General features: G+C 48.7%; 1 protein-coding gene across 1 annotated transcript in view; it reads right to left on the reverse strand.

Moving 5' to 3' along the window:
* Window positions 1-4062: 4062 nt before the first annotated feature.
* The window catches only part of pepd (peptidase D), a 152805-nt gene continuing 133173 nt past the window's right edge, over window positions 4063-23694 (reverse strand). The window contains exon 16 of the transcript XR_014030587.1: window positions 4063-4084. The gene's annotated coding sequence lies outside the window, so the exon portion shown is untranslated. The remainder of the gene's footprint in view (window positions 4085-23694) is intronic.

Below are 23694 nucleotides of genomic sequence, written 5' to 3' on the forward strand. Positions count from 1 at the left end.
TGACTAATAAACACATCCTGGGAAATTTTCACTAGAGTAAAAAGTGTGACATATTTAATCACATTTGTCCGGCTTGAATATGACAGAAGAGAAATAGAAGTAGATTTATAATTGTTCTGCTTTAAATCTGGTCAAAAGCTGCAGATCTTGAGGTCTTCAAGGGCTTCTTTTAGGAAAACATGATCGCTGTGTGGAAGAGATAAAACAAATAAACTGCTGGTTCTGTACAGTATATGCATGCTCTCACATTATTATAGAGTCAACATGAATCAGTTCTCAGGAAAATAGAACAGTTGTTTTGAGACGATGAGTTACAGCTCACACATAGACACAATAGTATAGGGGGAAGATGCAGCACTTGAGAACAATTTACTTTTAAAATTGTAACATATTTAAGTTTAGCATGAGGAGGATGATGACGCATCAGCCAATGTATTATTGGTAAAGTTTGTAATGTGTGCCCTCATACTGCTCATATCACGTGTATGTGACCTGCTATCAATAAATGGATATATGCTAATAAAAGAGGTTCCGGTCCAACAGAATACCGAGTGACGTCTGTGTGTTTTTCCTCCGTATAGTTTACTAAAATAACCGGTTATAATTCAGGAAAATGGCCAACAGGTTATGGGCCCAGGAGAGAAGCAGGTAACCGATGGAGTAGATTATATTTTGACGGAGATGAAAAGAATTATGAACTTTGGGAGAGAACATTTCTAGGCCACCTGCGTTTGCTAGGCCTAAGGACACGATATTACCAGAGCCTCCCCCGCGTCGTGATGAGGAACAAGAGGATGATGATGGCGATAAAAACGAGGAAGCATATGCAGAGCTGATTCAATACTTGGATGATAAAAGTTTGTCTCTTGTGTGTGTGTGTGTGTGTGTGTGTGTGTGTGTGTGTGTGTGTGTGTGTGTGTGTGTGACTTTAGTAATAGTCAATCACTAAGTATGGTATAATATGTATATCCAGCCAGTTGTTATCTCAGAATAAACCCAGACAGGATCACGATCAGTTCTTGCTTCAGCCTGAAGGGGTTTATTCTGAGATAACAACCGGCTGGATATACTTATTTGCCACATCAGTAAATAATTCGACATGAAATATTGATCTGAGTCATAATATTTTATTAGCTCTTTAAATGCAAAGTTACCGGCCGCGGAGAGAGCCGTTGCTAGCAAGCGGTAAATTACAAAGGATATTTAAAGGATATAAAGTCAAACTACTTATTAGACGGTATTTCACAACATAAATAATTATGGGGTTTAGAGATATTGATTTGAGATGAAAATAAACAAGATTTAAGATTTAAAATCGTATGTGTTTGCTATCATATAATTCATTAGTGTACAAAACAATAGTTGCAGCAGCTGCGTTTGTATGAAACAAGAGAGCGAGTCTGCAATACCTGGATATAATTAAATAACTGCACACAAAATATTGATTTGAGTTTTAATATTTTATTACGTCACCAAATGCAAAACTTTCACGAAGAAAAAAACGTTTCTAGCGAGCGTATACAGCGCTGACTTCAGTGACCCGGATGAGCCTGTTATCAGTTTTATGAGTTATCGGGGAATAATGTAACAGTGGATGGTGAGACTGACCAATCAGAATCTAGTATTCCACAGTGTATCCAACAATGTAATAATAGTTGTTGAAAAAACACCTGAACACAGTAAAACTCCACTTATATATACATTATAGTAGTTTAATAGCAGGATCCACTGTGACAACTTACCCCATATTGTATATATAGTTTAAAATAAGTGAAAATAAGATACATACCATACCCACATACATACCTAACCCACATACCATAATCTTTCAGATATTAAGGTTAACCGTGATTATACAGTAATTGACTTGAAATATTCACTATAGTGTAAAGTTTGACAGCTGTGAGACAGATTTCACAGGTTTGTCAGTTGTCTGTCTTTAATATATGACAGGAAAGAGAAATACAAGAAATTCATATTTTAAATCTGGCCAAAAGCGGCAGATCTTGAGGTCTTCAAGGGTTCCCGTCAGGTGAAGACATGATCGCTGTGTGGAAGAGAGGAAACAAATAAACTTGTTACATTCATGATTCATATCTATTATTACAGAGCAAACATAAACCACTTCCCAGTAAAACAGAACAGCTGTTTTTATGAAACAACTCGTACACATTAATCATAGTGATTCATACAGAACTTATTGACTCATGTTAGTGAAACTCAAACTTGCATTAGTTTTCTTGAAGGTACATGATGTGAGTTTTCTCAGCATTATGAAAGAATATGGATCATAATAACTTCCTCACATTTTTGTGAATGTTTATTTAGCTAAAGTTCTGGTGGCTGAGAAGGAAAGCTCGGCTCAGTTTAATGATTTGTTGAATATTTCTGGTGCCAAACATATTTTCCACATTTTGTTAATTCCTGACTACAGTTTTACTGGTTAGAACAAATTTAAAGACAGTTTTAATATGGAAGCAACAAACAGATAAACCAAACAAACACCACTTAACTCATATTTGTCTGATATGAATACGATTATTTTATGAAGATTTTGAACCATACAATATTTGCTGTTTTGAAAGAATATGATTGTATTGAATGTTGTACCTCATGCTTGTCCCATCTCTTGGATTTGTTGTCTGAGTCTTGTGATTTCTAATTGAAGTTCTATATTACTTGCATTCAGCGCTTCATCTTCCCCGTCATCGATATGTCGATTTTGCTGAAACTGATCACAGAATTTCTGCAGTTCAGTGTGATTACCAGAGAGATTCAGTACATACTGACGAACAGCATGTTTGTAAGTCCACTGAACAGAGAGGTCTTGATAATATTTTTGAAATATTCTCATCCAAAAGCATTGGTTCGTGGGTCTGAAGAGCAGAACATGTAGACGCTCATTTTTGGGAGAAAGAATTTTGAAGAGAATATCTGGGTGTTGGTTCAACTGTTGTTCTCTGTATCTTTTTTTTTCTTTTTTTTCCCATTTCTTTCTATTATCAGCATTTTCATCTGGGTTGGTATTAAATTCCATCCCGGCATACATGTTTCTGATTTCTCTTTCCATCTCTAGTCTGCGCTGGTGTGTGAGGATTGTGAAGCTTCTGTTTTAAACCTCTTGTTCACCAGCTCACACTTATAAACCCCAGTGATTGCGCAAGCCAAACAGAAGATGACAGGATCTGTTGTTCAGTCCAGCACATATTTGATTCAGTGCCCAGATCTACACCTGTCTGTCAGGACTGGTTTGTCCACATGATTCTGAAACCGAAACCATGGTGCATATGTAATACCATGGTATTTTACTGTAATACTGTATTTGCCACAAAATAATAACCATATACATTCATGTCAACTATAGTAATCCAAAGCACTGCAATAGGACAATTATAGGATAGGATAGTTTTTTACACACGTTAACCCGAGACGTTAACAGAATCTTAGCTTAACTTAAGAGTATTAATGGACTGTCTGCTTAATATCTGCTAACTCTTTATTTTTATGGTCCTCCAATAGACATTCTACTGACTAAGTAACTTTACAAAGTACATGTCAACTTATTCTAACCCTAACCTACCAGTCTACTAATAATCCTCTAATGAGAGTTGGTCCTTTTGCTCCGGAGCAGAATATCACAACCCATAAACCCCTTTAAACTTGCAAGTGGGAATATGGCTTTACTCTGGACTGGACAGACAGATAAGCAAAGGTATATAGTTAAAAAAAGAAGAAAATGATAAAATATCCTGACCATGCACAATAATCATCCTGTTCCCATGTGATATGTTGTAAGAAGGCTAGACTTGTTGCAGGAGCTCATGTCACTTTCATTGTAATCATTTTCAAGTTAGAAGAGATAAAAAAATCAAAAAGCTTTCTACATTTTCAACTCATTTCTCTGGATGCAGGTAAATACATAAAGATGATATGAACACAATTAATGATGGAAACCGGCACAACATGAGTTTCATACCCTCATGAAGACAGTAACTCCCTTTATTCTGCTGATTTACTGTAAAGTTATTAAAGAGAAGTCAGGAGACTCAACAGCAATCAAACAATGATGCTAGAAAAATCAGATGTTTATTAAAAATAAGCATGGCATTTTCTTACAAACTTGCAAAAAGTGTACAGGATAAAATGCAAATGAATTGAGTAAAGTTTAAGTCAGGAATGTTCAGAACTGTTTTTATTAAGAATCAAACTCTGAAAATGTTAAATGGCTGAAATGAAAACACACATTTAACATCTGACACAACCAGATCTACAACATACTGTATCTAGGAGTGTCTGTTATCATTCCAATAAACATATTTTTCTATATTTCAGAGAAGAGTTGAAGGTTTATGAGAAGAGCAGAATCACAACTGAACTGCTGGAAACAAACTAAAGAAACAACATACTTATACTTCAGCACTTATCCTGTTTAATAACAAACAGAAAAATCTGTAACAACTATGAACCCTTTGACCATCTTCTGAATTCAGCAGCCAATCCGACTTCAACAGGAGCTCATTGATATAACAGCTCAACCTTGAAAATGACGAGCATTGTTCGAATGCAAAATATGTTTATTGGAATGATAACAGACACTCCTAGATACAGTATGTTGTAGATCTGTTTGTGTCAGATGTTAAATATGTGTTTTATTTCTGAATGAATCGTGCAGTCGATACCAGAGGCAAAATTTGGGCTGTCAGCGGAAATTTAATAGATGTCTAACAATAGCCCAAAAATAGACTAGTCATCAATTAGATAATGAAATGCAATGAGTGAAGAAATTAATACAAACACCTTGTAAGCACTGTTGACTTTGCTTACATGGAATATCATAAATCACGCAAGTTATTTTGACAAATACGACATGTAACCAAATTGAAGGTTATTTTGGCAAGAAGTGTGTTACTCATAGCCGGACTATATCAGGTCTATATAACCTAGACAGTGAAATGACGGCTATTACTTACTTTTAACTATATATATATATATAAGGCTTCAGATGCAAAAGCCTCTAAGTGCCATCTGAAATTTTCTTCTAAAATGAGCATTTTTGTTTAAGTTCAGTAATTTCACTTTAATGACAATTAATAGGTAATTTTCATTGCCATTAAAGTGAAATAACTGAACATAAACATACAAGCTTGATAAAAATGATCATTCTAGAAGAAAATTTCAGGTGGCACTTAGAGGCTTTTGCATCTGAAGCCTTCATATATATTTATACACACACACACACACACACACACACACACACAGTAGTAGCCTATATCAAAACTGACATTAAAGTGTCGCACCCTCATGAAGACTGAGTAACTCCCTTTATTCAGCTGATTTACTGTAAAGTTCTAGCCTGGGTTTCCCCATGCTGCCTTGCACTAGTAAAGTTCATTAAAGATCAGTTTCAAGTGTCATTTATTTATGAAGCACATTTAAAACAACCTTGGTTGACCAAAGTGCTGTAGAAAATTGCCTTGGTCTAACACCAAATGAAAATAAACATTCACAAGACATTAAAAGCACAAGAGAACAAACAGGTTTTCAAAAGAGTTTTAAACTCAGATACTGTAGTTGCTGTTCTGATAGACGGTGTCAATTTATTCCATAGCTTTGGGCAAAACACTCTGACACCAGAGACAAAGAGAAGTCATGTGACTCAACAGCAATCTTAGTGCAGTAACAGCCTCAAACTATTGCTTTACACGTGTGGAAACAAGTACAGCTGGAATCTACTGGAATGAGGAAAGACAATCTCCAAAACTGAGTATCATTAAAACAGCAGTAAACTCTGACGATGATGGTGTCATAGGCTACATTTATTTACTTTAGGGAAAAAATCAAAAGATGATTGACGTGTCGTTGAACTGTAAGAGCGCTTCATTCATACAGTCATATTATTGAGTGTCAGGATTTCTCTCTTCTGTCTCTGTTTACTGCTATTCCCACACGTTTAGTTCGACAAAAACAACTCATATGGGATTTAAACATGACAGAATGTTATGAATTAGTAAATAAAAGGTTGCACACGATTCTAAATGATGCTAGAAAAATCTGATGTTTATTAAAAATAAGCATTGCATTTTCTTACAAACTTGCAAAAAGTGTACAGGATAAAATACAAAAGAACTGAGTAAAGTTTAAGTCAGGCTAAATAATGTTCAGAGATGCTTTTATTAAGAATCAAACTCTGAAAAGAGACATATCCAGCTGCAGACCCGCAGCACCACCAGTTTCAGAACCCCAGCGCCAGAACCCCAGCGCCAGGACCGGAAGTGAGGGCGGAGTTATAATTGACAATGACGACACAGACATGGCGGGAAGCACGGTGAGGAGTTGTCTAATGTTTTAGACAAAATGTGGTGAAAAAGTATCGCATATTAAGTTCAGCGTTTATCTGCTAAATATTTCATTTGTGCTTGGCTTTATCATCTTATTGAAGCTTGAATATGTTGTAATACTTTATTGTATTAACCATTTTTTCTACGGATGGTTCGATTAATTTTTGTGTGTTGTAAATGGGCCTTGCGGTGACGTTTTAACCCTTGTCACGTTATGGTGTTCGGGTCTGTTGGACGGCCTAGGACCCGTTTTCATTTTTCATCAAAAGAAAAATTGTACGATCAATTATTTTTTTCATACACAGACTCGTTGGCCTTGGCTTATTTTCTGTGAAGAATATATATCAGAACACATTTTCAATGACCACGCCCTTCACATTTACATTACACACAGGATGTTTTGTGTTTGTGTTCATGTATATGGTTTATGAGGACACTAATGTGCATAATCACATCGCTATTACAACGTAAACATGGTTTATGAGGACATCCGTGTCCTCATATACCAAACGGCTTGAAAAAACATAATAAACGGTGTCGTGTGTGTGTGCGCGTGCGTGCATGTGAGAGATTTTGTCTAAGTGTGAGAGAGAGTTTGAGTGTGGGTTTTGTGTTTTTATCCCTGCCGTTCCCACAAAAGGTTGCAACTTGCAATTCTTAAATGTGATCTAACAAAGGTAAAAAGAAATATTAACCATATATGCTGTTTATATTGCTTGTAAGTGGGATTAAGTAAACATTATATAGTGTAGTATTTTAAAATAGATTTTTTGATTGTGTTGAATTAAAAACACTCGCTGAATATCAAAAATATGAACACCACACAAGGGTTAAAGTAGTTTATCTTGTGAAGGTGTTAAAGTGTTTGCTCCACGTTCCTCTGTTGTATTGTTTGTGAGTTACTGTTACCTTATAGTTGAGTTTTTAAATATTAAACCCCATTTGTCAATGTTGAGATAATTGTGTGTTGTTTTCATCTCTTGTAGAAACATATAACAATTCAGAGAGGGGATTCATTACCTGAGCTGCAGCAGTGCAACAAGTGTTGCAGCTATTACCACTAGGGATGTCAACGATTAATCGACGATCGATTAATTGTCGATAATACATTTAATCGATAGAACTTATCGATCATCGATTAAGCAGGTCTTCATGCGCGTGCGCGGCGCGCTGCTCAACCGCGAAACATGTAAAAGCGAGCGCGCCGGAGTTATGTTTGGGACCATTTTACACCTCCATCATCAATTCATCATGTAAGTTTGCGTGTGCATTCGCAGCCTTTTGTTTTGTTCAAATGTAAGTTGTAATACTGTTTATTTTGTGTATGCCTATCTATATCTGATTTATCTCATATTGGATGGATTTGGTTAAGAACTCTGTAGTAAAGCGTCAGCTTCAGCGCGCGCAGCTCAAACGGCAGTGCACGACTAATAATGACTATTGGGACTGTAATATTACATAACATTATAAAGAGAACAATATTGTAATAAAACATTGTGAATTATTTGGGTTTAGTTGCCGTGTCGAGTTGCTCCAGGAAGAGCGCGTCCATGAGTAGTTCTGAATGAATGGCACGTAACTTAGTTCAAGTTCACTTGTGCATGAATTTGCGTCATTTTGTGCAGATATAATTTGTAATATTATGTTTATTTTAAATATATCTGATTAATCTCATATAGGATGCGTTTCTTTTAGATAAATAACGTGCTAGCAAAGTGCTCCAGTTTAACGATAGCAGATTCATTCAGCGCGTGCAGTTGTTCCAGGAAGAGCGCGTCCACAACAGTCACACATTCTAGCGCATATGAGGCGGCGTTGGTGACGCGTTGTGTTAGTAGTTATATTTGATTATTAAATAATGAATTTAATTATCAATCACATCGAAACATTTTACAATCCTAGCCCTTTATTTATATTTAAAACCATTCTAATTGATTTGGTGAGGAACATTAGCATTTGCAGACCCTGTCATGCTGTTGGCCATAGCCACTGCAGTAGACGCATATCGCAGTATTAAGGCTAACGATTAATCGATTAATTGATCGTTAATTTAAACGACGATCGATCATGGGAATTTGTGAAAATTGACATCCCTAATTACCACTGCCCTTTTTGCTCGGCCAGTGTATTTAAGCCAGCCAAACTAGTAAAATTAAAAAGTCATCTTCAAATCCACTTCAACAAGGCAGTTGTCTATGGAGGTATGAATATCTTGAGTTATTTATTTAACATAAGTACACCCAATATATTAGCATAACAGTTTACCAGTATACTAATTTTTTTTAGGCTTCACTATAGTCAGATGTGGACTGGGATGTAGAACAGCACTGCATCACCACTGCCCATACTGTGATACCACAGTTTTAAGGAGAAGGGATTTTGAGACTCATGTTCAGGTTTGCAAAAAAAACCCGCTTTCAACTTCAGCCACAATTTTATCTCCAGCCACCGCAGCGCTGAGCACACCATCTCCAGCCACTGCAGCGCTGAGCACACCATCTCCAGCCACTGCAGCGCTGAGCACACCATCTCCAGCCACCGCAGCGCTGAGCACACCATCTCCAGCCACTGCAGCGCTGAGCACACCATCTCCAGCCACCGCAGCGCTGAGCACACCATCTCCAGCCACTGCAGCGCTGAGCACACCATCTCCAGCCACCGCAGCGCTGAGCACACCATCTCCAGCCACCGCAGCGCTGAGCACACCATCTCCAGCCACTGCAGCGCTGAGCACACCATCTCCAGCCACTGCAGCGCTGAGCACACCATCTCCAGCCACTGCAGCGCTGAGCACACCATCTCCAGCCACCGCAGCGCTGAGCACACCATCTCCAGCCACCGCAGCGCTGAGCACACCATCTCCAGCCACTGCAGCGCTGAGCACACCATCTCCAGCCACTGCAGCGCTGAGCACACCATCTCCAGCCACTGCAGCGCTGAGCACACCATCTCCAGCCACTGCAGCGCTGAGCACACCATCTCCAGCCACTGCAGCGCTGAGCACACCATCTCCAGCCACTGCAGCGCTGAGCACACCATCTCCAGCCACTGCAGCGCTGAGCACACCATCTCCAGCCACCGCAGCGCTGAGCACACCATCTCCAGCCACCGCAGCGCTGAGCACACCATCTCCAGCCACTGCAGCGCTGAGCACACCATCTCCAGCCACCGCAGCGCTGAGCACACCATCTCCAGCCACTGCAGCGCTGAGCACACCATCTCCAGCCACCGCAGCGCTGAGCACACCATCTCCAGCCACCGCAGCGCTGAGCACACCATCTCCAGCCACTGCAGCGCTGAGCACACCATCTCCAGCCACCGCAGCGCTGAGCACACCATCTCCAGCCACTGCAGCGCTGAGCACACCATCTCCAGCCACTGCAGCGCTGAGCACACCATCTCCAGCCACCGCAGCGCTGAGCACACCATCTCCAGCCACTGCAGCGCTGAGCACACCATCTCCAGCCACCGCAGCGCTGAGCACACCATCTCCAGCCACTGCAGCGCTGAGCACACCATCTCCAGCCACTGCAGCGCTGAGCACACCATCTCCAGCCACTGCAGCGCTGAGCACACCATCTCCAGCCACCGCAGCGCTGAGCACACCATCTCCAGCCACCGCAGCGCTGAGCACACCATCTCCAGCCACTGCAGCGCTGAGCACACCATCTCCAGCCACCGCAGCGCTGAGCACACCATCTCCAGCCACTGCAGCGCTGAGCACACCATCTCCAGCCACCGCAGCGCTGAGCACACCATCTCCAGCCACCGCAGCGCTGAGCACACCATCTCCAGCCACTGCAGCGCTGAGCACACCATCTCCAGCCACTGCAGCGCTGAGCACACCATCTCCAGCCACCGCAGCGCTGAGCACACCATCTCCAGCCACTGCAGCGCTGAGCACACCATCTCCAGCCACCGCAGCGCTGAGCACACCATCTCCAGCCACTGCAGCGCTGAGCACACCATCTCCAGCCACTGCAGCGCTGAGCACACCATCTCCAGCCACTGCAGCGCTGAGCACACCATCTCCAGCCACCGCAGCGCTGAGCACACCATCTCCAGCCACCGCAGCGCTGAGCACACCATCTCCAGCCACTGCAGCGCTGAGCACACCATCTCCAGCCACCGCAGCGCTGAGCACACCATCTCCAGCCACTGCAGCGCTGAGCACACCATCTCCAGCCACCGCAGCGCTGAGCACACCATCTCCAGCCACTGCAGCGCTGAGCACACCATCTCCAGCCACTGCAGCGCTGAGCACACCATCTCCAGCCACCGCAGCGCTGAGCACACCATCTCCAGCCACTGCAGCGCTGAGCACACCATCTCCAGCCACTGCAGCGCTGAGCACACCATCTCCAGCCACCGCAGCGCTGAGCACACCATCTCCAGCCACCGCAGCGCTGAGCACACCATCTCCAGCCACCGCAGCGCTGAGCACACCATCTCCAGCCACTGCAGCGCTGAGCACACCATCTCCAGCCACCGCAGCGCTGAGCACACCATCTCCAGCCACCGCAGCGCTGAGCACACCATCTCCAGCCACTGCAGCGCTGAGCACACCATCTCCAGCCACCGCAGCGCTGAGCACACCATCTCCAGCCACCGCAGCGCTGAGCACACCATCTCCAGCCACCGCAGCGCTGAGCACACCATCTCCAGCCACCGCAGCGCTGAGCACACCATCTCCAGCCACTCCTCCAGCCACCGCAGCGCTGAGCACACCATCTCCAGCCACTGCAGCGCTGAGCACACCATCTCCAGCCACTCCTCCAGCCACCGCAGCGCTGAGCACACCATCTCCAGCCACTGCAGCGCTGAGCACACCATCTCCAGCCACTCCTCCAGCCACCGCAGCGCTGAGCACACCATCTCCAGCCACCGCAGCGCTGAGCACACCATCTCCAGCCACCGCAGCGCTGAGCACACCATCTCCAGCCACTCCTCCAGCCACTGCAGCGCTGAGCACACCATCTCCAGCCACTCCTCCAGCCACCGCAGCGCTGAGCACACCATCTCCAGCCACCGCAGCGCTGAGCACACCATCTCCAGCCACTGCAGCGCTGAGCACACCATCTCCAGCCACTCCTCCAGCCACCGCAGCGCTGAGCACACCATCTCCAGCCACCGCAGCGCTGAGCACACCATCTCCAGCCACTGCAGCGCTGAGCACACCATCTCCAGCCACTCCTCCAGCCACTGCAGCGCTGAGCACACCATCTCCAGCCACCGCAGCGCTGAGCACACCATCTCCAGCCACCGCAGCGCTGAGCACACCATCTCCAGCCACCGCAGCGCTGAGCACACCATCTCCAGCCACCGCAGCGCTGAGCACACCATCTCCAGCCACCGCAGCGCTGAGCACACCATCTCCAGCCACTGCAGCGCTGAGCACACCATCTCCAGCCACCGCAGCGCTGAGCACACCATCTCCACAGGGTACCCGCGGGGTCTTAAAAGCATTGAAAAAGTCTTAAATTTGATAATCTCAAATTAAGGCCTTAAAAGCCTTGAATTTGGTATACAAAGTCTTGGATTTTGTTACAAATGTCTTATTTATTTTTTTGCATTTTCTATGATTAAATTCATACCGTAACAAGATTAACTGTTGTAGAATTAAAAATTTGTCGCGTAACATTGAGTGCACCTCGCGCTTCACGTCATAGAAGAACGCGCGAAAGCGTGCGCACCCGTTACTATGGTTACTAATCAGAGTTTTTCTGTTAAAAGAACATGTTTTCTACCCCGTCTTTTCAGTAGTATCTGGCCACAGCCATCCACGCGCGCTCTCTCTACGTTGTTGAAGCAGCGCGGATGATCTGAAAACACAGACAAGCTGGAGTTCAGCGATCTTCATTTGAGAAGATCTGTCACGCGCCGCTTGTGTTCTGTCACCAGCCGCTTGCGCTGTTTGTGCGACTAAATCTGCGATCAAAATGCAGGCTGATATACAGCAGTGTTTTTAATGTTGATCATTATGCGACCAAGAATGCAATGTTTCCCGACTATCCACACGATTTCAAATGTGACATTGATTTTATACAACAGTAAAAAAAAAAAAAAAGAAAAAAAAAAAAGGGAAACATTAAGTGATGTACTACATTTTAAACAGTATTGTCAGGCTTATTGCTCTATTTTGCAACAAAATCTGTGGCTTTGACAAAGACAATGAGTTACCGCCACCTACTGGCGATTTTAATATCATATTTTTATTAATATTAAACGTTTTTTAACATTGAATACTTATTGAACATTGTTTTATTTAAAGCATTATTTATTTTTTAAAAGTATAAAGGTGAAAAATGAAATGGAAAAATCGATTAAATGGGGCAAATATTGTCCCTTAATGGAAAGATGTGACTGCAGTCTAAGTGGAAGAGAGGGGGTACGGCACTCTAAAAATTTGCAGAACTAAGGAAAAGGGATATGTAGAATTGCACAAGTGCTACTGCTAAAGAGTGCAGTGTCAATACAGCCTGTTAGCTTAATTTTAATTTCTCATAAGCTTAATCAAATTGGCCTAGAGAGAATAATTATGACATTTTCTGTCTAAAGACTACATATAAAATAGCTACCAAAATTAAAGTAACTGGAGTTTGACTAAAAGTAATGACTAAAAGTTGACAAAAAATGCAAACACATTTCGTCAACTAACACTATGAAAGGCAGAATGACTCAAATGTGACTAAGACCAATAAGCATTTTCGTCTGAAGATAAAGAGTAAGACTAAATCAAAAATGGCTGCCAAAATTAACATTGGCCTACACACGTGCACGCTACAACGCTGCTGCGTATATATTTTATATGACTGATAATTTACATAAAATGTACTATTTAATTCAAGTAGTCTACTTGTAAATAATTATTTTTTAGGGTTTAAAATGTATACAGATTTGACATTTTCCCCTCATACTTCTGTCGGAATTGGTACTAAGTTGGCATTGAATTTCATTTGAAATGGTATTAAAAAGGTCTTAAAAAGCCTTGAATTTAAGTTGGAGGATCCTGGGGGTACCCTGATCTCCAGCCACCGCAGCGCTGAGCACACCATCTCCAGCCACCGCAGCGCTGAGCACACCATCTCCAGCCACCGCAGCGCTGAGCACACCATCTCCAGCCACTCCTCCAGCCACCGCAGCGCTGAGCACACCATCTCCAGCCACTGCAGCGCTGAGCACACCATCTCCAGCCACTCCTCCAGCCACCGCAGCGCTGAGCACACCATCTCCAGCCACTCCTCCAGCCACCGCAGCGCTGAGCACACCATCTCCAGCCACTCCTCCAGCCACTGCAGCGCTGAGCACACCATCTCCAGCCACTCCTCCAGCCACCGCAGCGCTGAGCACACCATCTCCAGCCACCGCAGCGCTGAGCACACCATCTCCAGCCACTGCAGCGCTGAGCACACCATCTCCAGCCACTCCTCCAGCCACTGCAGCGCTGAGCACACCATCTCCAGCCACCGCAGCGCTGAGCACACCATCTCCAGCCACCGCAGCGCTGAGCACACCATCTCCAGCCACCGCAGCGCTGAGCACACCATCTCCAGCCACCGCAGCGCTGAGCACACCATCTCCAGCCACCGCAGCGCTGAGCACACCATCTCCAGCCACTGCAGCGCTGAGCACACCATCTCCAGCCACTCCTCCAGCCACTGCAGCGCTGAGCACACCATCTCCAGCCACCGCAGCGCTGAGCACACCATCTCCAGCCACTGCAGCGCTGAGCACACCATCTCCAGCCACCGCAGCGCTGAGCACACCATCTCCAGCCACCGCAGCGCTGAGCACACCATCTCCAGCCACTGCAGCGCTGAGCACACCATCTCCAGCCACCGCAGCGCTGAGCACACCATCTCCAGCCACTGCAGCGCTGAGCACACCATCTCCAGCCACTGCAGCGCTGAGCACACCATCTCCAGCCACCGCAGCGCTGAGCACACCATCTCCAGCCACTGCAGCGCTGAGCACACCATCTCCAGCCACCGCAGCGCTGAGCACACCATCTCCAGCCACTGCAGCGCTGAGCACACCATCTCCAGCCACTGCAGCGCTGAGCACACCATCTCCAGCCACCGCAGCGCTGAGCACACCATCTCCAGCCACTGCAGCGCTGAGCACACCATCTCCAGCCACTGCAGCGCTGAGCACACCATCTCCAGCCACTGCAGCGCTGAGCACACCATCTCCAGCCACCGCAGCGCTGAGCACACCATCTCCAGCCACTGCAGCGCTGAGCACACCATCTCCAGCCACCGCAGCGCTGAGCACACCATCTCCAGCCACCGCAGCGCTGAGCACACCATCTCCAGCCACTGCAGCGCTGAGCACACCATCTCCAGCCACTGCAGCGCTGAGCACACCATCTCCAGCCACCGCAGCGCTGAGCACACCATCTCCAGCCACAGCAGCGCTGAGCACACCATCTCCAGCCACCGCAGCGCTGAGCACACCATCTCCAGCCACTGCAGCGCTGAGCACACCATCTCCAGCCACTGCAGCGCTGAGCACACCATCTCCAGCCACAGCAGCGCTGAGCACACCATCTCCAGCCACTGCAGCGCTGAGCACACCATCTCCAGCCACCGCAGCGCTGAGCACACCATCTCCAGCCACTGCAGCGCTGAGCACACCATCTCCAGCCACCGCAGCGCTGAGCACACCATCTCCAGCCACCGCAGCGCTGAGCACACCATCTCCAGCCACCGCAGCGCTGAGCACACCATCTCCAGCCACTGCAGCGCTGAGCACACCATCTCCAGCCACTGCAGCGCTGAGCACACCATCTCCAGCCACTGCAGCGCTGAGCACACCATCTCCAGCCACTGCAGCGCTGAGCACACCATCTCCAGCCACCGCAGCGCTGAGCACACCATCTCCAGCCACTGCAGCGCTGAGCACACCATCTCCAGCCACTGCAGCGCTGAGCACACCATCTCCAGCCACTGCAGCGCTGAGCACACCATCTCCAGCCACCGCAGCGCTGAGCACACCATCTCCAGCCACTGCAGCGCTGAGCACACCATCTCCAGCCACAGCAGCGCTGAGCACACCATCTCCAGCCACCGCAGCGCTGAGCACACCATCTCCAGCCACCGCAGCATTGAGCACACCATCTCCAGCCACCGCAGCGCTGAGCACACCATCTCCAGCCACTGCAGCGCTGAGCACACCATCTCCAGCCACCGCAGCGCTGAGCACACCATCTCCAGCCACCGCAGCGCTGAGCACACCATCTCCAGCCACCGCAGCGCTGAGCACACCATCTCCAGCCACTGCAGCGCTGAGCACACCATCTCCAGCCACTGCAGCGCTGAGCACACCATCTCCAGCCACCGCAGCGCTGAGCACACCATCTCCAGCCACTGCAGCGCTGAGCACACCATCTCCAGCCACTCCTCCAGCCACCGCAGCGCTGAGCACACCATCTCCAGCCACTGCAGCGCTGAGCACACCATCTCCAGCCACCGCAGCGCTGAGCACACCATCTCCAGCCACTGCAGCGCTGAGCACACCATCTCCAGCCACTGCAGCGCTGAGCACACCATCTCCAGCCACTGCAGCGCTGAGCACACCATCTCCAGCCACTGCAGCGCTGAGCACACCATCTCCAGCCACCGCAGCGCTGAGCACACCATCTCCAGCCACTGCAGCGCTGAGCACACCATCTCCAGCCACCGCAGCGCTGAGCACACCATCTCCAGCCACTGCAGCGCTGAGCACACCATCTCCAGCCACTCCTCCAGCCACTGCAGCGCTGAGCACACCATCTCCAGCCACTCCTCCAGCCACCGCAGCGCTGAGCACACCATCTCCAGCCACCGCAGCGCTGAGCACACCATCTCCAGCCACTGCAGCGCTGAGCACACCATCTCCAGCCACTCCTCCAGCCACTGCAGCGCTGAGCACACCATCTCCAGCCACTCCTCCAGCCACCGCAGCGCTGAGCACACCATCTCCAGCCACTCCTCCAGCCACTGCAGCGCTGAGCACACCATCTCCAGCCACCGCAGCGCTGAGCACACCATCTCCAGCCACTGCAACATTCTCCTCAGGAAGGGTTCGTGTGCAGCCTGTGATAAAAAAAAAATGCCCAGTTTGCAATATCCTCATTAATAGAAAAAACTTAAAAAAACACATTGACCGCAAACACACAGAACAGCCAATACAGGACATTAATGCCACATTCCATCTTGCTAGCCAGTGCATTGACAAGACAAATGGCGTATTTACAGTCCTTAAAGTTACCAAGGGTCACAGTGTTCCTCTTCATATTCAGCTCAAGACATGGGGAGAACACCATAGGGTCATCTGTGAATCACATGAATGTCAGGTCAACATGGAAGTTGCACAGAGGAGTGGCCTGTCATCATATCAGTGCAAACACATCCGCTCTGTAACTTACTGCACATCTTCTGCAGAATTAGTCTCCCTAAAAGAGGAGATTTTAACCGAGATGGTAGAAGCAAAGTGGTTTAGTAATGAAAAGAAGAAGATATGCCTTACTCGGCAGCAGCTTGCCAACAGCAATTGCATTCCACTCTCTGTTCAAACTTCGATTGGCACCCCTGAAACAAAGAAGTTGATTTCAGTATTTGAACCCAGTGTCTCCTATTACAGCCGGTTGGGACGTGTAATGGTTGTGTATGACTCAAAATTAAACACATGGCATTGTCCCTGTGCCAAATTACGGCGTTCATGTGTGCACAAATGTATTGCAAAATGGCACCTTTTTCAGACACAACGTGAGTTATTTCGAACAGTCTTCAGCAGAGAAGAATCACCACACAAAGAGCCACATGCACAGTCTGAGGAGAAGGATTTCAGAGAAGACAGTCCTGTTTATCCTCCAAAAGATCTGGGGCTAAATAATATGGTATGTTACATTCTTCAGCACAAGAAGATACCTGTTGATCTACCAGACGATGTGCATGTACCATCACCAGAAAAAGACTACCCAAGGAACCTTTGTCCAGATGAAAGCATCTGTCAGAGTTGTCCAGGTGTCGTTCCCCTCAGTGATCCCATCCTGATTACAAAGACGGCTAAAATACTCACAAACTGGTCCATTATTGAAGGTATGATTTGGTGTTATGTAATTTTGTGTGTGATATTCAGCTAGATTGTCCTCTGATGTATTACTTGTTTACATTTTAGACGTTGCCACCTACTGTAAGCAGTGCCCACTTTGTGGAATGTTCTACCGTTACCAGGAGTGGAAAGACTACTTACATAACTTCAATGACCACATCATCCTTGCCATACCCTTATGCCTAACCTTGAGAAGCCTTCTCCAGGTAACTTTTAATTTAACACTATGGTGTAGCCACCAACCTTTTTAACCCATCTCCGTGTCCATCACTCTGGGGATTACGCCATTTTACAGAGAGTAAATTGCGATTTATTTTACTAGTCATGGAATGGGAAAGGTGACATTAACCTGTTAACAGTGGTTCTCTTACGAGAGTCCTCTCGTACTGCGTTTTATCAAAACGCTACGGGAAAAGTCTCTTTTCACGAAACACTGAAGCAAAAATTATCCTTTAATTTTCATATATGTAAAACGCGTTGCGGCAGCAGCAGACAGCTATGGCGAGACGGCTTGTTCGCTCATTGGCTGCTCTGCGGCAACTGCTTAAGCCTATCGAGCGAGGCCTGAGATGACATCAGGCCAATGAGGGCGCTTCGCGCCCTCCTCGCCACTTCCCGCCGAAACGGGCGTGGCTTACCTCTATAAAAGGAGCTCGAGAAGGCTGACTCACTTGATTTTAATCTCTTCAGCGAAGCGCACGCATCGCTGGATCACGGAAGCAGCGTCGTTGAAGCAAGCACATCAGCGGGACGAGCCCTCGAAGCTGCTGGCCAACGCCGCCTTCTACAGCCGTACCTGCTGCGCTTTCCGGCGCCTATATCCTTTCATTGCCTTTGTGTGTGTGTGTGTGTGTTTCCTGCATCACTCACCCCTAAAAGAGCTGCGTCTTTTTTAAGATGCCTTCTTGCGGCTCGTGCCGAGCCCCACTCACCGAGGGAGACAAGCACGTCATCTGTGTTTCCTGCCTGGGTGAGGACCATGCAGCGCTCGCGCTCGCTGACGGCGGATGCCCTCACTGCGAGCTTTTGCCGATGGTGACTCTGAGGACTCGCCTGGCATCCTTTTCCAAGCCTGCATTCACCGCCGCGATGCCGCGCCGTAAAAAGCGCCGCTCGCAGCGGGTCCCGGAACCCGCTCCAGCCCGACCAAGCTCGCCGGTTCGCCCGCCAGCTTCACCGGCCTCTCTCGAATCACTTCCTGATGCTCAGCGCCCGCAGTCTGCCGCCGCTTCATCAGAGGAAGTCGGTTCAGAGGCCGCGTCGGGGGAAAAGGATTCCTGCTCTCTGGTAGCTTCAGGCAGCGAGGATTGGGCGAGCTTTGAGGACCTCGCGCCTCCTGCCCGCAAGCCCTCAACGAGAGCCAACATTGAGAAGGAGCTCATGCGAGTACTCGCGCTGGCCGCGGCGAGCCTCGGCCTCGAGTGGTCTGCACCGGAGCCCCCCTCTCGAACCCGGCTGGATGGTAGCTTCCTCCCTGGTGAGCGCACTTCTCCGGAATCTAAGCCCGCTCCTTTTCTTCCTGAGTTACATGAAGAAGTTGCGAAGGCTTGGAACGCGCCCTTCTCTGCGCGGACGCGCTCATCTGTCTCACCCGCTTTTTCCTCCCTGGATAAGGCCGGAGACCGAGGCTACCTCTCTCTTCCGCCGGTGGAACAGGCGATAGCGACCCACCTTTGCCCGCCCTCTGCTGGACGGCGGGCTAAACCGGTGTTGCCTTCTAAAGCCTGCCGCATGACGTCGACGCTGCTCGCGCGAATCTTCTCCGCCGCTGGGCAGGCCGCGTCATCGCTACACACCATGGCTACGCTGCAGATCTACCAGGGTGATCTCCTCCGTAAACTGGACGAGATGGGACCTGACGCTATCTGCATCGCGGATTTAAGGAGCGCTTCAGATCTCACGCTCCGAGCTACTAAGGCCGCCGCACAAGCCATGGGACGCTGTATGGCTTCCGCCACTGTCGCTGAGAGACACTTATGGCTGACGCTCACGGAGATGGCCGATTCCGAGCGCACTGCGTTTCTCGATGCCCCGCTGTCTTCCACCGGCCTTTTTGGTTCTTCTCTCTCCGAGTTCGTGGAGAGATTTACCGAGGCCCAAAAAGCGTCTCAAGCCTTCAAGCACTTCCTGCCGAAGCGCTCCGGTTCTGCAGCGGGTCGTGACAAACGGACCCCGCGGAGCTCTCAGCCTCAGCCCCCGCCTTCGGCCGCCTCATCGCAGCAGCCACAGCAGCGCAGCTCGAGGCCCCGCTCTCGGTCCAGCGCCCGGCGCCCCTCCTCGCGCGGGCCGCGATCGAAGGTCGTGGTAAAGCCTGAAGTGCCGAAGAAGTCCTAGCAAGCCTAGGAAAGCGCAGGTGTGTGAGTCCCGTTGCGGCCGGCCTCCCACCCAAGCGCCCCACTGTTTCAGTCCCAAGATTTGCGACTGTTCCAGTGTTTTCTGCAGAGAGCAAGCCCGCACTGCTGCCCGCTTGCCTGCACACAAAAGCCGTTTTCACGGCTACCCAGATAAATCTCAGAAAGAGTGTATTTTCTGGTGTCCCGGCCACGGCCGATGGTGCTATAAATGTAGTCTCGATGCCCACTCCTCAGTGCCCATCACTACACATAAGCACAGCCCTACACTTAGGGCCCGCGCACATAAAATCGACTCAGGTCGATTGCGCTTCCAGCATAGTGAGAGTGCCCACTTCCCAGTGCCCACGAACACTATGTCTAACACATCACAGGCTCTCTGTAAAAACGAGAACTGTGAGCGCGCGCTCTGCTCAGGCAGACGCCGCGCCCAAAGCAGTAAATGTGCCCGCTCCCAGCCCACATCTACTCGCTCACATGGGTCCTATGAGACTTTCTCAGTCCTCCCTCACTCAGCTAAGCACTGTAGCGAGGTCGAGGATGAGCGTCTCGCCCGCTGTATTAAGCGCGCGCCCCGCCTCAAATGCCACAGGCATAACGCCTATGTTTGTATCCCCCGAAGCGCCTCTGTCGCACGGCGATCAGAGCGCGCTCCGTATCCAGCCCCTAGCCAGCCATGCAGATGCATGGGCAGCGCTCCCAGGGGTTTCGGACTGGGTGCTAGGCATTATAAAGAGAGGCTTCTCGCTACAGTTTTGCCGACGCCCTCCCCGCTTCACAGCGCGCGTCGAGACTACGGTTTCGTTGGAAGTAGCTCACTTACTTCGAGCCGAAATATCAAAACTGATAAGCAAAGGGGCGATAGAGCGCGTTTCCCCAGCTCTAAGCGAAGGGGGACTATACAGCAGATACTTTCTAGTCCCCAAAAAGGACGGCGGTATCAGACCCATACTGGATCTAAGACGGCTGAACAGAGTATTAGTGAAACGCAGTTTCAAAATGCTCACAACCAGCAAAATTCTCGCGCACGTTCGCCGAGAAGACTGGTTCATGTCGATAGATCTGAAGGACGCGTATTTTCAAATACAGATAGCGTCACACCACAGGCGATACTTGAGATTCGCCTTCGAGGGTCAGACATACCAGTATACAGTCCTGCCATTCGGCTTGTCCCTAGCACCTCGTACATTTACGAAATGCATGGACGCAGCGCTCGCTCCTCTCAGACTCAGAGGCATGCGAGTGCTGAACTATTTGGACGACTGGCTGATCCTAGCTCAATCACGATCACAGCTCGTGGAGCACAGAACCATTTTACTCGATCACCTCGAGAATCTTGGTATCACAGTCAACTGGACGAAAAGTTCATTGAACCCCAGTCAAACGATTTCGTTTCTGGGTGTCGTTCTGGACTCACAGTCTATGACAGCGCGGCTGTCACCACAGCGCGCGCTGGCCATTCAGCGCGCGGCGAGGGCTTTTCGCCGCGGCGCTGTCACCCCGCTCAGGAAGTTTCAAAGGATGCTGGGTCTCATGGCCTCAGCATCGTCAGTTCTCCGGCTGGGCTTGCTCCGCATGCGCCCGCTGCAGTTCTGGTTGAAAGCGCGGGTACCGCGCAGAGCGTGGGCGACCGGTCGATTACGCCTCAAGGTCGATCACAGCTGTGTTTCAGCCCTGACGCCTTGGACGGCGGACGACTGGTACCAATCAGGTGTAAGCCTGGGGACTTCCTCGAGAGTGAGGATGGTGTCTACAGACGCATCCACCTCGGGATGGGGAGCTCTGCTCGAGGGCAGACCGTTCTTCGGCCTGTGGTCGGAACGAGAAAAGCTCCAACACATAAACTGCCTAGAAATGCTGGCAGTGCACAACGCGATGACGCGTTTTTGTCCCCGCATCAAGGACGAACACGTCATAGTCCGCTCGGACAACATGGCTGTGGTGTCCTACATAAATCGCCAGGGCGGTCTGAAATCCTTATCCCTGTACAGGCTGGCGAAACGCCTCCTATTATGGGCTCAGCACAACTTACGCTCGCTGAGAGCAGTGCATGTACCTGGGCTTCAGAATGTGGGCCCAGACAGACTGTCCAGGAACAATGTTCCCCCGGGCGAATGGTCTCTACACCCACAAACAGTCCGGCTGTTGTGGGAGAGATTCGGCAGAGCGGAGGTGGACCTCTTCGCGTCCCGCGAAAACGCGCACTGCCCCGCATTCTTTTCAAAAACCGACAGCGCGCTGTCCCGAAGGTGGCCGCGCTGTCCGTTATACGCTTTTCCCCCCGTCTCCCTCCTGCCACAGGTGCTGGAACGGGTCAGGGAAACGAAATGCCCAGTCCTGCTTGTAGCTCCGTTCTGGGAGAACCAGATATGGTTCCCAGTGCTTATGCAGTTGACAGATATCGATCCATGGCCACTGCCGCTGAGGAGAGATCTCCTCTCGCAGGCCGGAGGCTCGATTTGGCACCCACACCCGGAACTATGGTCCCTTCATGTGTGGGTGCTCAACGGATACCCGTTGGTCTCACAGAGGGAGTCGTGAATACCATCACTCAGGCTAGAGCGCCGTCGACACGGCGGCTTTATGCTTCGAAGTGGTCGGTTTTCTCCGGCTGGTGTACAGCTCGGAGCATTTCACCCCTCGAGTGTGAGGTAACGGAGGTTCTCTCCTTCCTACAAGAGCTGTTGGATAAGGGCAGATCCCCTTCCACGCTCAAAGTGTATGTGGCGGCTATTTCAGCGTTCTCTGGTTCAACGCTGGGTCAGTCGCTGGGAAGGAATGATTTAGTCATCCGCTTCCTCAGGGGAGCTAGGAGACTGAATCCACCTAGACCTCCTTCAGTTCCTTTGTGGGACCTTTCTACGGTCCTAGCGGCCATGAAAGATGCCCCTTTCGAGCCTATCCAGTCTATTAGCCTCAAACACTTGTCTTTCAAAACAGTGTTTTTGATGGCTCTCGCTTCAGTGAAGCGCATAGGCGACCTGCACGCGCTCTCTGTGAGCCCGGCGTGCTTGGAGTTTGGCCCTAATGACTCTAAAGTCATACTCAAACCTAAGCACGGCTATGTGCCGAAATCCCTCAACACGCCTTTTCGGGCTCAGGTCATTTCCCTGGCTGCCCTGCCGGCATCAAGTGAGGAAGGGGACTCGAGTTTTCTTTGCCCTGTTAGGGCTTTAAGAGCTTATATGTCCCGCTCTGCTGTCTTCAGACAGACAGAGCAGCTCTTTGTCTCGTTCAGTGGACGTTCCAAAGGAATGGCTGTTTCGAAACAAAGTCTATCCAGATGGATAGTTGACGCCATAGCGCTGGCTTATACTGCCAAAGGCATTCCATGCCCGTTGGGAGTCAGAGCGCACTCCACGAGAAGCGTGGCTTCTTCGTGGGCTTGGTCCAGCGGGATTTCCCTACAGGATATATGTACGGCGGCGGGCTGGGCCTCGCCGTCTACATTTATGAGGTTTTATAACCTAGAGGTTCCCGCCTTGCAGGCTAAGCTTTTGTCGGTGTAATCCGTTCAGCCGTCCAGTCAGACCGCTGAAACTCACGCGCTATGCGCTACCGACTATCTTGGGCAGAACTGTGTAAGACCCACATTTCCACATTAGTTCAGGCTCCCTACCCTGTCTATGTGATGTTATACTTGCGTCTGTGGATATGTCTATTCTACGACGCTACAATTTAGGGAATCAAGGCTCCCACCCTTATTCCCTGACTCTGTGTGAGTCAATCTGGTGATTATGCACTGTATGCCTGAAATAGCTTCCGGTGATCAGTGTTTTTATCCCAGCACGCACGGCGTTTTGCAAGGGGTTCCCGTAGCGTTTTGATAAAACGCAGTACGAGAGGACTCTCGTAAGAGAACGTACTCGGTTACTAACGTAACCTCGGTTCTCTCTAGAAGAGGGAACGAG

Source organism: Scardinius erythrophthalmus, assembly GCF_964197995.2.
Source record: "Scardinius erythrophthalmus genome assembly, chromosome: 8".
NCBI lineage: Eukaryota > Metazoa > Chordata > Actinopteri > Cypriniformes > Leuciscidae > Scardinius > Scardinius erythrophthalmus.